Source organism: Oryctolagus cuniculus, chromosome 3 (genome assembly GCF_964237555.1).
Source record: "Oryctolagus cuniculus chromosome 3, mOryCun1.1, whole genome shotgun sequence".
NCBI lineage: Eukaryota > Metazoa > Chordata > Mammalia > Lagomorpha > Leporidae > Oryctolagus > Oryctolagus cuniculus.
The window spans coordinates 16,044,604-16,059,890 of NC_091434.1; positions in this window are offsets into that span (position 1 = coordinate 16,044,604).

The following is a 15,287-nucleotide window of genomic DNA, read 5'->3' on the forward strand; positions in this document are numbered from 1 at the left end:
AATGGTTTTTTTAGGTATCTGTTCTAACACAATAAAAATTATTTAGTTGGAAACTGAAAAACTTTGAAAAGTAAAAATTATGGGAATTTGGCAAGTAGATAGAATCCAAGGAGCTGGAGTGAGTTCACGTATTATGATTTGCACAGGAGTGTGACTATTTTAAGAGAAAGAGTGATGTTCTATTCTTATTGATGTACCCATCACCTGGACAAAAGATCAACAAAGAAAAACAGCCAATCTACACTATGGGCCAAATTGACCTAGTTGATATCTACAGAACAGTTCATCCCACAGCTGCAGAATACACGTTCTTCATCAGTACATGCGATTTTCCCTAGGATAGACCATAAAATGAGCCATAAAGCAAGTCTCAACAAACTCAAAAAAACTGAAATTATAATGTATATTTTAAAGACCACAGTGGAATAAAGCTGGAAATTAACAACATAAGACACTCTAGAAAATATGCTAACACAAGAAAAATGAACAACATGCTCCTGAATGAATAATGGGTCATAGAAGAAATCAAAAAGGAAATCTAAAAGTTCCTAGAAATGAATAAAGATGACAACACAATCTATTAAAACTTGCGGGACACAAAAGAAGTGATATTAAGAGGAAAATTTCTAGCCATTAACCTACATCAATAAGTTAGAAAGGCGAATTTTAGCAAGAGCAATTAGGGAGGAGAAGAAGATAAAAGGTTCAAAACTGGAAAAAAGGCAACTCAAAATATCCATGTGTGCATATGACATTGTGCTGTACGTGGAAAAAGCTAAACTCTCCATGAAAAACTATTAGAAATGATAAACCACTTCAGCAAATTTGCAAGTTACAAAACAAACATCAAAAACACTGGACACTAGCTTTGTTGTAGGCTAATAATGAACTCAGAGAAAGAGACATCAATAAAGAAATCCCACTCACAATAAAATCAAATGTTTAGGAATAAATTTAACCAAACCTGTAAACTATCCATGCAATGAAAATTATCAAACTTTGATGAAAGAAATCATCAAGGACAAAAAAGATGGAAAGATGTTCCTTTCTCATAGATCACAAGAATCAATATCATTAAAATGTCTGTACTACCTAAAACAATTTACAGATTCAGTGAAATCTCTAGGAAAATACTAATGGTATACTTTGCAGAATTAGAAAAAGCAATCCTAAAATTCATTTGGAATCACAAAAGATCCCAAATAGCCAAAGCAATTCTGAGCAAGAAAAATCAAGCTGGAGGCATCACAATGCCTGATTTCAAAGCATATTACAAAACTATAGTAATTAAAACAGCTTGATACTGACATAAAAACTGATACACAGATCAACAGAACAGAATAGACAGCTCAGAAATTAATCCACAAACATACAGCCAACTGATTTTTGACTAAAGTGCTCAGACCATAGAGTGGAGTTAGGATAATATCATCAAAAAATGGTGTTGGCAAAATTGGATGTATATATGTAGAAGAACGAAATTAGATCCATACTACTCACCATATATAAAAAGCGACTCAAGATGGTTTACAGACCTAAATTTAAGACCTGACACTACAAAGTTGGTGGAAAAAAATGTAGGGAAAACATATCAAGACATTGCTGTAGGGTATGACTTCTTAGACAAGACCCTCAAAGAACAGGCAACAAAAGCAAAACTAAATAAATAAGACTATACCAAACTCAGAGCTTTTGCACAGCAAAGGAAACAATTAATAGAGTGAGGAGATTGCCAATGGAATAAGAAAAAATTGTTTGCAAACCATTTCTATGACAAAGTATTAACATTCAGAATATATCAGCAATTTTAAAAACTCAACAACAACAAAAAAAAAAAAAAAAAAAAAAATCCAGTTGAGGAATGGGCAAAGGACTGCCATAGATAGTTCTCAAAAGAAGAAATACAAATTGTAAACAAATATATGAAATAAATGCTCAACACAGGGATATATGCAAATCAAAGCCACAATGAGATATCACCTCATCCCTGTTGGAAAGGCTAAAATCCAAAACACAGAGAGTACCAAATGCTGATAAGGATGTGGACAAAATGGAACACTTACATACTGTTGGTGGGAATATAATTAGCACAGCCACTGTGAAAAACATTGTGGAGATTTCTTTAAAAACTAGAAATAGTCTTGCTATATGATCTAGCAATCCCACTACTAGGTATATACCCAAAAGACTTGAACACAATGTATTCAAGAGATCTCTGTACCATTATGCATAATAGCAGCACCATTCACAATAGCCAAAATTTGGACTCAACCAAGATGTCCATCATCAGATAAATAAATAAAAACAATGTAGTGCAGACTTGTCCTGCAAGGTCCACAAACTGTGGGATAGTGGGGTGACGGCATTCTTTGACAAGAAGCACTGGAGACAAGTTTCAGTAAATATATCCATTTTATTAACGATCAAGCACACCTCTTAAATGGAAGACAGAGGGGGTGTAGCTAATTCAGGGCAAGACTAATTCTATAGGATGAATCCAATATTGGTGGGCTATGCTTCTCCAATCAGTTTTAAGGTCATGTAGCCTACTAGCTTCCCAGGTGGGCCTGGGCAACACCCGGGAGCAGTTTACCTGATTGGCCTTTAACAGAAGGCAGGGGTGGAGGAAATTTGCTGGGGGTTCCTGCGCCTGCCAGTAGTCAGGCCAACCTCCTGCATGGGCTAAGCAGATAGTCTTACAGGATCACCCACAAATGTAGTATATCTATACGATGGAATATTATTCAGCTATTTAAAAAGAATGAAATTCTAGCATTTGAAGCAAAATGGATGCAACTGGAAAACATTATGTTGAATGAAAGAAGCCAGACCCCAAAAGACAAATACTGCATATTCCCCCCTATATGTGGGAGCTAAAATTTTAAAAACAGAAAAGAAAACAGGAAAAAATGCCTGTGTCTATCAGTAATGCTGCAAATATAGTTTCATAAAACTTTGTTTTATACCTTTGTCAAACCAATGGTGAAGAATGTTATACTACTACAATTTTAATGATCTTTAAATTTTACTGTATATGGGTGAAATGGTCTTTCCATTCAATTATTGTTTATATCCATATATATATTTCCACTAAACTATGGTCATTTTGCGTTTAATTTGTTAAACTGTTAAACTTCATATTCTATGAAGTATTAAGCCTTTTTATTGTAAAGTAGTTTTAAAATATGTTATCTTAAAAACTAAAGAAACAAATGGAGGAGGGAGGGTGGAGGGAAGGTAGGGAGAGAGGGAGGAAGGGGAGGGTGGAGGAAGGGAATATCATTATGTTCTTAGAATTCTATCTACAAATCACATTGAACCTGTTAAAAACTAACAAAAATTAAAATAAAAAATTAATAAAAGAGATGGGAAATGCATCAAATAAATGATATAGTAATGCATCTCAAAGACCTAGAAAAGCAAGAACAAACCAAACCCAAACTGAGTAGGAGGAAAGAAATAATTAAAATTAGAGAAGAAACAGACAAAATTGAAACAAAAATGATACAAAGAATAAGTGAAATGAAGAGCTAAATTTTGGGAAAAAAATAAAATTGATAAAACATAGGTCTAACTAAACAAGAAAAAAGGGAGAAGACCCAAATTAATAAAATCAGAGGTTAAAAAAAAAGAAAAGTTACAAAAGATACCACAGAAATAAAAAGAATCATCAGGAATTACTACAAATACCTTTATGCCAATACATTGGAAGATCCAAAAAAAAGGGATAGATCTCTGGACACATATAATCTACCAAAATTGAGGCATGAATACATAGATAACCTAAATAAACTAACAACCAAGACAAAAATTCAATCACTAATAAAGATCCTCTCAACAAAGAAAAGCCTGGAATTACATGGCTTCACTGCTGAATTCTACCAATTTTTAAGGATGAACTAATTTCAATTTTTCTCAAACTATTCAAAACAATTAAGAGGGAAGCAATCTTCCCAAATTCCTTCTATGAGGCAACCAACACCTTCAATCCAAACCCAGGAAAAGGATACAAAAAAGACAACTACAGACCAATATCCCTGATTAACATAGAGGCAAAAATCCTCAACAAAATACTAGCTAATCAAATCCATATCAGAAAGTATTAGCTAATCAAAGTAGTAGCTAATCAAAGAATGATCACTCACTCAGACCAAGTGGGATTTATCCCTTGTATGCAAGAATGTTTCAACAAATGCTAATCAATAAATGTGATACATCACATTAACAAACTGAAGAATGAAAACCATATTATTAATTCAACAGATGCAGGGAAAGTATTTTATAAAGCACCTTTAATGATAAAAACCTTAATCAAATTGGTTATGGAAGGAACATTTCTCCACAAAACCAAGGCAATATATGATAACTCACCAGCCAGCATCATACTGAATGGGTAAAAATTGGACTCATTTTCACTAAGATCTGGAAGCTGGAAAGATGCCAACTTTCATCATCACTATTCAATATAGTTCTGGAAGTTTGAGCCAAAGCCATGAGGTAAGAAAAAGAAACCAAAGGGATGCAAACTGGAAAGGAGAAAGTCAAATTATCCATGTTTACAGGTGACATGATCCTATATACAAGGGAACCTAAAAACTGCACTAGAAACTATTGGAACTCACAAGAGAATTTTGTGGAGTTTCAGGATAACACATCAGCACACAAAAATCAATAACCTTTGTATAAACAAACAATGGCATAGCTGAGAAAAAACTTATAAGATCAGTAACATTCACAATAGCTACAAAAAATTAACCAAAAATGTGAAAGAATTCTACAGTGAAAAATTACAAATAAAAAAAGAAATAGAAGACTACAAAAACAAAGGCATCTTCTATTTTGTGGATTGGAAGAATTAATCTCACCTAAATATGCATACTACCTAGATTCAGATATGATCCCACTCAAAACACCAAGGACATTATTCTTAAATATAGAAAAAATGATGCTTAAATTCATTTAGAAACACAAATAGTCAAAGCAATGATAAGTAACAAAAACAAAGCTGGAGGCATCACAATACTAGACTTCAAGACATACTTCAGGGAAATTATAATAAAAATTTTAGCCTGGTATTGGAACAAAAATAGACACACAGACCAATGGAACAGAATAGAAAAGAAATTAATCCTCTGTGTACAACCAGCTAATCTTTGACAAACAAGCTAAAATCAATCCCTAGAGAAAGGACAGTCTCTTCAACAAACAAAATTCCTGGGAAAATTGGATCTACATATGCAAAAGTATGAAACATGACCCTTACCTTACACTGTATGCAAAAATCAATTCCTGATGGATCCAGGATCTAAATATATGACCTGATTCCATCAAATTACTAGAGGAAGGCTTCTGGAAAACTCTGCAAGGCATTGGCATTGGCAAAGATTTCTTAGAAAAGATCCCAGATGCACAGGCAATAAAAGAAAAAATAGACAAATGAGAATATCTCAAAATGAAAAGCTTCTGTACTACAAAGGAAACACTCAATAAAGTGAAGAGGCAATCTAAACAATGGGAGAAATTACTTGCAAACTATTCAGTTGATAAAAATATAAATATACAGCATCTATAAAGAGCTTAAGAAACTCAACAACAACAAGACAACCAATTCAGTTAGAAATAGATAAAGAACATGAACAGACATTTTTCAAAGAATGAAATTCAAATGGCCAACAGAAATCTGAAAAAATGCTCAGAAACACTAACCATCAGGGAATTGCAAATGAAAACCACATTGAGGTTTCACCTCACCCCAGTTGGAATGGTTATCATCTGAAAATCAAAAATAAATGCTAATGAGCATGTGGGAGGAATACTTTAAGACATTCTTAGGGGTACTGGTGCTGTGGCGTAGCAGGTAAAGCCACTGGTTGTGGTGCCGGCATACCATAAGGGCGCTGGTTCAAGTCCCAGCTGCTCCACTTTCAATCTAGCTCTCTGCTATGGCCTAGGAAAACAGTACAAGATGGCTCAAGTCCTTGGGTGCCTGCACCCATGTGGGAGACTCAGAATATGCTCCTGGATCCTGGCTTCACATCAGCGCAGTTGCAGCCATTGCAGTCAATTAGTGAGTGAACCAGCAGATGGAAGACCTCTCTCTCTCTCTCCCTCTCTCTCTCTCTCTCTCTCTCTCCATCTCTCTCTGTGTGTAACTCTGACGTTCAAATAAATAAATAATTTTTTAAAAGAAGACATTGTTGGTGGGAATCTAAACTAGCACAACTATTATGGAAGACAGTATGGAGATTCTTCAGAGATCTGAAAATACATATACCATGTGACCCACCATTGCTGGGAATTTACCAAAGTGAAATGAAATCAGTATATCAAAGAGTTGTCTGTACCCCCATGTTCAATATAGCTCAATTCACAATAGCTATGATATGGAATCAACCCAGATGTCCATCAGCTGTTGACTGGATAAAGAAAATCTGGTATATATACACTACAGAATACTCAGTCAAAAAAAGAATGAAATCCTGTCTTTTGCAACAAAATTGATGCAACTAGAAAACAGTATGCTGGGACTGGCATTGTAGCATAGTAGGTAAAGGCACCATCTGCAGTCTCGGCATCCCATATGGACACCGGTTGTAGTCCTAGCTGCTCCACTTCTGATTCAGCACTCTGCTATGGCCTGGAAAAGCAGTAAAAGATGGCTCAAAGCCCTGGGCCTCTGCACCCTCACGGAAGACCCTGAAGAAGCTCCTGGCTCTGGATCGGCACAGCTCCAGCCATTGCAGCCATCTGGGGAGTGAATCATTAGGTGGAAGATATCTCTCTCTCTCTCTCTCTCTCTCTCTATATATATATATATATATACACATATATGTGTATATATATATATATATATATATATACATCTGCCTTTTTGTAACTCTGCCTTTCAAATAAATAGATAAATCTTTTAAAAAATGAAACCAGTGTGCTTGGTGAAAATAAGCCATTACCAAAAGGACAAATATATGTTTTCTCTTATATGTGGTAGTTAATATAGAATATCAAAAAATGTATAGGAATGAAACTGACATGATCCGATTGTTATTTTAGCTCTTGTTTATAATCCTGTGTAACTGTGGTCTTTCTACTTTTTGCTTGTTGAATACTATGGTTAGTGGTGCATTAAGCCTATGATTATAGAGTGGATTGAAGTTATCTTTTTTGCAAAACTTAGAAGAAAAAAAAGAAAGGAGGGGAAGAGGGGGACAGAGGAAAAGAGAAAGGAAAATATAGTTATTTTCCTAGAATTTTATCTATGAAATCTATTCTCTTTATATTCATTTTAAAATATGAAAAAATAAAGATAAAAAAGTACCTGGTCCCAAAGTGAGTCTCCACTAAACCCTGGTCCATCCAGAATTAGCATGGGCTAATTCTGTGCTTAAGGTACAGAGCAAGATATCTAAGGAGAAAACAGGGAGGATCGTCCAGGCAGGGGAACAACATGAAAATGGGAACACGGCAGAAAGAACAAGTCATGTTCACAATATTAAACAGAACGCACTGACTCAAGAAGATCCTTATAGGGTAGCAGCAAAGGGTGACCGTGAGAGAGGAAGGGTGGGTCTTGGGTATTAGGAGGCTGAGTTGCAGACCCCACCTCCGAGGGCTTTAGTCAGACAGTTAATCTTGTACTTCAATGTTTTCTTTGCTATGGGAACCTGAAAAACACGGGTAGTTTTTCACATGGACGGAGCTCAAAGGAATACTATGAAATATCCATGGCCCCTTCAGCTTATCACCTTGCTTTTTATCGGAATGGTTTTGCACAAAGTTCCAGACATTGATTGCTGTTTGCATTCTGTTCTTCATGAGCAGGAATGATTTAAAGATGAAGTACGAGCTAATGCTGCCTGAGCCTCCTGACTCAAATGTGCCAGAAATTTTTGCTTCCAGACAAGCATCTCAGTTTTTGCATTCTTTTTTGCAGCAGCATATGCCTTTTCACATCTCATATTTCATCCAAAGAGAAAGTTCACCAAAAAGAGCCTTTTACCATGCAGCTGACATTGATTTAGAAGCAGCTAATTAAATTTAAATCCAGTCAGAACTATATGAGGCTTTGGACCAAGATATCTTTTCATCAAAAATGTGTTTTGAAAAGGCAGAGAAGCTACAAAATCTTACATCTCCCATTGAGCATGAGTGTCTTGGTGCAAACAGAAACCTTAAGCTCCCTGCACTAATTCTTCCTATGAGCCCTTAGATTCATAACCTGCCCTGTCATCACTCTGAAAAATAAACAAATAATAGTACCTAATAAACCCTCTAACCTGGAGGAAAATCAAATAAATGCATCAATGTTTAGGAGCGGCCCAATCTAACACTGACTCAGGTTGTGCTTGGGAGCAAGGCATCTGCTTAAGTGTGTTAGATACTAGAGTAATGATCCAAAGGCAACTTGTATGTATGTACTAGGGTGTTTCAAATATTCATGGAAAATGTGATTGCAAGATAAGAGTATTTTTAGGCAAAATTTTGAATTTCATGCTTAATTGTTCATAATATAGCTTCCACAAGCTTTTTGAAGAGCTTATGTGTGTTAATTTGTTGTTTATCTGTGTATATGTTCATATGTGTTTGTACACATGTATGTGTGTTTGTATGTCTGTGTATGCATCTGTGCTTATGTGTCCACATGTGTGTGTGTATGTTTTGTGTGTTTATGTGTATATGCTTACGTATGTTTACATCTGTATATTTATGTGTATATCTGTGAGTTTGTTTAGGTGTGTATGCTTGTGTGTGTTTGTGTGTGTGTTTTATTGGCTCTATTTCTCTGGACCAATAAAAGAAATGATTATGATGATCATCATCAATTACACATAAAACACTGATGCTTCTGACATGCCATTAGTGTAGTGTGCATTTTTAGTTGATTTTTCAAACAATGTGTGAAAGGTTTTCATAGGTCCAGCCTCACTCTTGACTTTCATTTACCCGTGACTATCACAAATGTATGGAGGTTTAATAAAATGCTCTTGTGATAAAAGTAAGTTTGAGGCTTTAGCTCCATTTTTCCTGGATTCTTTTGACCAAGAACATTACCTCTGCTTTGCCAGAGAGCCCTTACTCCATCCCCAAACCTCAGAAATCATTACTGTATTATCATCCTGCCACATTTTAACAGTTCTTTTCTATTCTGTGTTACAGGAATGAAAGAAAGGAGGTCAAAGCAGGTTGGAGAGCCAGCAGCATATGAAAGAATTTGTTTTGGTGGGTATCAGGTTTCTGCTCTTTTTCTAAGGATCAGACAAGAAAGAACAGATTTCGATGAAGTGCAGATATGAAATACTGGGGAAAACTCCAGAGGTAGTCTGTTTTCTCCCCTAAAACTTAGGTATAACTGAATGAGGAAATTATAAAATAAGACATGCAAACAACTGACGAAAATATGAGCCTACAATCTACCTCAATGGTAACTGAGTAGTATAAATTAAAATAATAACCAGACATCATTATGCACTCTATCAGATTGGCAAAGACTTAAAAAAATGCCAAGTACCAAGATTAAGAAAAGTGTAAATTGGTATGACTTTCATGATGAATAATTTATGTATATAAATAAATTCCTCCAAAAATGCATATTTCCTCTGACTTAGAAAGTCTCCTTCTTAGAATATATATTAAGAAATTAATCTGACAAGTGCATAAAGATGTATGTACAAGTTGCTAATTGTGGTAATTTATAGTACTGAAAATGGAAACCTTTTGTTAAATTTTATTGCAACTGATGAACATACATAGACTCATCATTATTACTCATTATATTATAATGGTGGATACAAATCAATATTTGTTCAAACCCATAAAATACACACCACCAAAAATGAACCATAATGGAAACTAAAATAATTTTTAGTTTGTTTATTTTATGGAAACTACTATATTCATCAGGAACTGATAGCACTTCAGTGCCTGTTTGTTTATAGGACAGGATAAGGGGAGGGGATTTAGCCTGCTTTAAAGACCCCTTCATTTCTAACACTTAAAACACCTTTCTACTTATATCACATTCTAAAATATTTAAGTAAACAAATTTAAAAAGAGGAAGGAAAAATGTTTACATAGACATCAGTTTACTGAAGGTTGAGAGACGTAATTTTTTAAGCAGAATTGCTCCTTCTTTTGCCCTTTGGGCACATTTATGTTTCTTCTGGATGGAAGTAGAACAATGTTCTTTGACTCTTGTTGGGATCTAGAGACACCTTCTGATTCCGCTTCCTCTGAAGTCAGAAACTAAGTCCTCCTGCTCAAAGTTACACAACTCTTTCTCAAACCTCACTTTCTCTCTCAGCAATATTCAGACATAGTTATTTCAGCTGTGTGTTATTTGTTTAGAAAAAAAAATATGCTCCCAATGAGCTTGAGGGGAAAACACTCACGACAAAGGAAGTACAAATGCCCTCAACTTACCATGGGGTTAGGACCAGAAGTTACATCCGGATAAACTGATCATTAATTGAAAATGTCCTTAAGTCTAAATGCACCTAACCTCAACAAGCGTCAGCAACACCATGCACTCTATTGCCAGATATTTCCCTTCATGACCACACAGAGCGACTGACTGGGAGCTGTGGCTGCTGCTGCCCAGAAATGTGAGAGAGCATCTTCCTATGAGAAGCCTGGGAAAAAGACCACAAAAAGTGCAAAGTACGGCTTCTACTGTTTGAGTGCAGCTTTTGTACCAACATGAAGTTAAAAGGTTGTAAAGACTCTTTTTTTTTTTTTTTTTTTTTTTTTTTTTTTTTTTGACAGGCAGAGTTAGACAGTGAGAAAGAGAGACAGACAGAAAGGTCTTCCTTTTTCTGTTGGTTCACCCCCAAGTGGCCACTACAGCCGGTGCGCTGCGGCCGCGCGCTGCACTGATCTGAAGCCAGGAGCCAGGTGCTTCCTCGTGGTCTTCCATGCGGGTGCAGGGCCCAAGGACCTGGCCTATCCTCCACTGCACTTCCAGGCCACAGCAGAGAGCTGGACTGGAAGAGGAGCAACCGGGACAGAATCTGGCGCCCCAACTGGGACTAGAACCCGGTGTACCGGCGCCACAGGTGGAGGATTAGCCTATTGAGCCACGGTGCTGGCCAGTGTAAAGACTTCTAATCACTTTTAGTGGGAGACTGCATTTTCTCTTACTCTTGCATATAATTTTTTTAACTTTTATTTAATGAATATAAATTTCCAAAGTACAGTTTATAGATTACAATGGCTTCCCCCCCATAACTTCCCTCCCACCCGCAACCCTCCCTTTTCCCTCTCCCTCTCCCCTTCCATTCACATCAAGATTCCTCTTCAATTCTCTTTATATGCAGAAGATCAGTTTAGCATATATTAAGATTTCAACAGTTTGCACCCACATAAAAACATAGAGTGAAAAATATTGTTTGAGTACTAGTTACAGCATTAAATCACAATGTACAGCACATTAAGGACAGAGATCCTACATGAGGAGTAAGTGCACAGTGACTCCTGTTGTTGACTTAACAAATTGACACTCTTGTTTATGTCATCAGTAATCACCCCAGGCTCTTGTCATGAGTTGCCAAGGCTATGGAAGCCTTTTGAGTTCACCGACTCTGATCATATTTAGACAAGGTTGTAGTCAAAGTGGAAGTTCTCTCCTCCCTTCAGCGAAAGGTACCTCCTTCTTTGATGACCTGTTCTTTCTACTGGGATCTCACTCGCAGAGATCTTTCATTTAGGTTTTGTTTTTGTTTTTTTTTGTTTTGTTTTGTTTTGTTTTGTTTTCCAGAGTGTTTTGGCTTTCCATGCCTGAAATACTCTCATGGGCTTTTCAGCCAGATCTGCGTGCCTTAAAGGGTTGATTCTGAGGCCAGAGTGCTATTTAGGACATCTGCCATTCTATGGGTCTTCTTGCATATAATTTTTAAAAACTTTTTGAGAAACAGAGAACACAGAAAATTCCCATAACTGGTTCACTCGCAAAACCACAATGGTTAGGGTTAGGCAACAGCCAAAGCCAGCATCTAGAAACTCCATCCAGATCTCCCCCATGGATGGCAAGAACCCAAATACCTGAGTTATCGCAACTACCTCCATGGACCTGCATTAGCAGGAAGCTAGAGTCAGGAGCGAGTCCAGAACTGAACCCAGATACTCCAGTGTAGGGTACAAGTGCCTTAACCACTAAGCTAAATACTTGCTCTCTGATATTTTTTAATCCTCTCAGAATGTGGTCCTTAGGAGGGAAATGAGTTTAGTATATTAGAATAATGAATATTTTGGCCGGCGCCGTGGCTCAATAGGCTAATCCTCCACCTTGCGGCGCCGGCACACCGGGTTCTAGTCCCGGTCGGGGCGCCGGATTCTGTCCCGGTTGCCCCTCTTCCAGGCCAGCTCTCTGCTATGGCCAGGGAGTGCAGTGGAGGATGGCCCAGGTGCTTGGGCCCTGCACCCCATGGGAGACCAGGAGAAGCACCTGGATCCTGGCTCCTGCCATCGGATCAGCGCGGTGCGCCGGCTGCAGCGGCGGCCATTGGAGGGTGAACCAACGGCAAGGGAAGTCCTTTCTCTCTCTGTCTCTCTCACTGTCCACTCTGCCTGTCAAAAAAAAAAAAAAAAAAAGAATAATGAATATTTTACAATGAGAAGCAGTCATGTTGCCGTCACTTGATTAGGCTTACCACCTATGACATATAATCTACTTCCTCATTGAATCTAAAGCCTCAAAAAAATGTCAAAACTCAGACATTTCATTAGGATGAGACAAAGAAGAGAAATAAGTTAGAAAAATTCTAGGGCAGAATATCCCTAGGTATGAAACCTTTCTCAGTGATTTTCTAAAGGTAACTTTTCATAATCCTTCTACTGGTAAGACTGAATTAATCACACCACTTTGACTAATCTCTTACATCTTAAGGATGATTCAATTCACCACTCCATTTCTAAGGCCTGAGAGAATTTCTAGAAATTTGACATAAACAATAAGAAAATGAATCAAGGAAAGAGAAAGTATTCAACTAAAGGAGATACTGCCACAGGTCAGCTTTCAAACTAGCTTTGCCCCCAAAGGAAAGAAAAGGAAATTTGGGTTATATAGTTAATCTTTACTCAGAAAGTAAAAAATGATTTTAAATCCTTCCAAATGAGATTCAATGTGCAACTGAGAGCCTGTGAATTTGCAAGGTGGCAGACATGTGTCCTCTCCTGCCTCAACAGTGTGACTTTCAACAAGAAACCCAGCCAGTCTGGGTCTTGGTGTCCTTTTTTGTAAAAGAGAAAAAAATATTACCTACTCCATAGGCTTCATATGAGGAGTAAGTAACAGCTAATTCCTGCATTAGTGACCTATCAATCACTATCTAACAAACCACCCAAGGTCATTTCTCACAAATCTTTCAGATGGCTGGGTTGACTCACATGGGCCTACTCTTGGAGCTCTCCTCATCTGATGAGTCAGCTGGAGCTGGAGAATTTGTGATGACCTCGTGTACATGTCTGAGACCCTGAAGGGAATGGTTGTGAGGTTGGGCTCTCTTTTCACACTGTGTTTCATCCTTTTCTTATAGGCATTTAAGCCCCAAGAAAGTGAAGATAAAAACTCAAAAATAACTCAAGGTTTAAGCTCCAGATTCCCAAAAACATGTCAATCACCTTCTAATGTGATGTAAGCAAGTGACAATGCCTGCCAGAGATCAAGGTAGGTATATGGTATTCAATGGAAAGTGCCAAGGTATGAATGTTAGCGTTTTCCAAAATACATACATTGGAATACTAATCCCAAGGTGACGATACTAGGAGGGAAGGATATGGAGAGATTATTATGCCATGAGGATCCCATCCTCATGATTGGAATTAAAGTAGCATCTTCTAAACTAGAACTCAGGGGCTCAATTTGCCCCTTCCTCCACATGAGCACACCATCTTTGAACCAGAAGAAGGGTTCTCACCAAACACTGAGTCTGCTGATGCCTTGCCCTTGAACTGCCCAGTGTCCAAAACTGTGAAAAATTAATCTCTGCTGTGTACAAGCCACCCAGCTTGTGGCATACTGTTGTAGCAGTCTTATTAACACAGAAAGAATGACAGCACCATATTACAAAGAGATGTGAGCATAAGAAACTGTTATTCATTGGGGTCATTATGATGATTCCCCTCCTGCCTTGCAGTCTAGGAGCCCTGTTTTCAAAATATGAGAAGTTTAACATAATTTTTTATAATCCTACTGATTGGAAAGTATGGTAAGTTATTAAATTCATGACACTCATTGAATCACACTTTTCCATGTCCATAACTTTATGCATTTGCCTTTCAAGTTGACGCTTGTCATGGGACCTGCTTTGGCCAAAGGATCTTCAACAAGTAGAATACAAATGGAGATTTGACTGAGGGCTTCTACGGTGGAGCTTGTTCTCCCTTGGAGCACCACCTTACAACTGCAATGTCATTAGAAACAAAATCTATGGTGAAAAACTACTTATGAAGAGGAGGTAAGCTGAGCTGACACTGCAGAAGTTCCATCAGATGGATGCAGCTCAAGAGTGAGCCCAGGTAAGAGCAAGAGGACCACACCCTCAGCCCACAGAGCTACACTGATTTTATTTGCTTTAAACTACTGGGATCGGAACATTTCACAATAGATAATTGAAATCCAAGGGGCCAGCGCTGTGGTGTAGCAGCTAAAGCCACCGCCTGCAGTACCGGAATCCCATATGGGCGCCTTATACAAAATCATTAACTCTGCAATTTGAAACATATCATAGAACCTTCTCATTTCAAACCTTAAGAGATTCAGTGAGGCCGGCGCCGCGGCTCACTAGGCTAATCCTCCACCTTGCGGCGCCGGCACACCGGGTTCTAGTCCCGGTCGGGGCACCGGATTCTGTCCCAGTTGCCCCTCTTCCAGGCCAGCCCTCTGCTGTGGCCAGGGAGTGCAGTGGAGGATGGCCCAAGTGCTTGGGCCCTGCACCCCATGGGAGACCAGGAGAAGCACCTGGCTCCTGCCATCGGATCAGCGCAGTGCGCCAGCCGCAGCAGCCATTGGAGGGTGAATCAATGGCAAAAGGAAGACCTTTCTCTCTGTCTCTTTCTCTCACTGTCCACTCTGCCTGTCAAAAAAAAAAAAAAAAAAGATTCAGTGATAATGTAATCAGAAGTCATCAAAATATCTTTTTTTCTATAAAATTCTTTTTTAAAACATTTTACTTAGATATTTAAACAAAGAAATATCTTATTAGGATAAATTCACGTTACTGACTTAAATCTATAGAATTTTCTCAGAAAGCTAATTAAGAAAAAACACAATTCCTTTTTTTTAACTCTAAAAATAT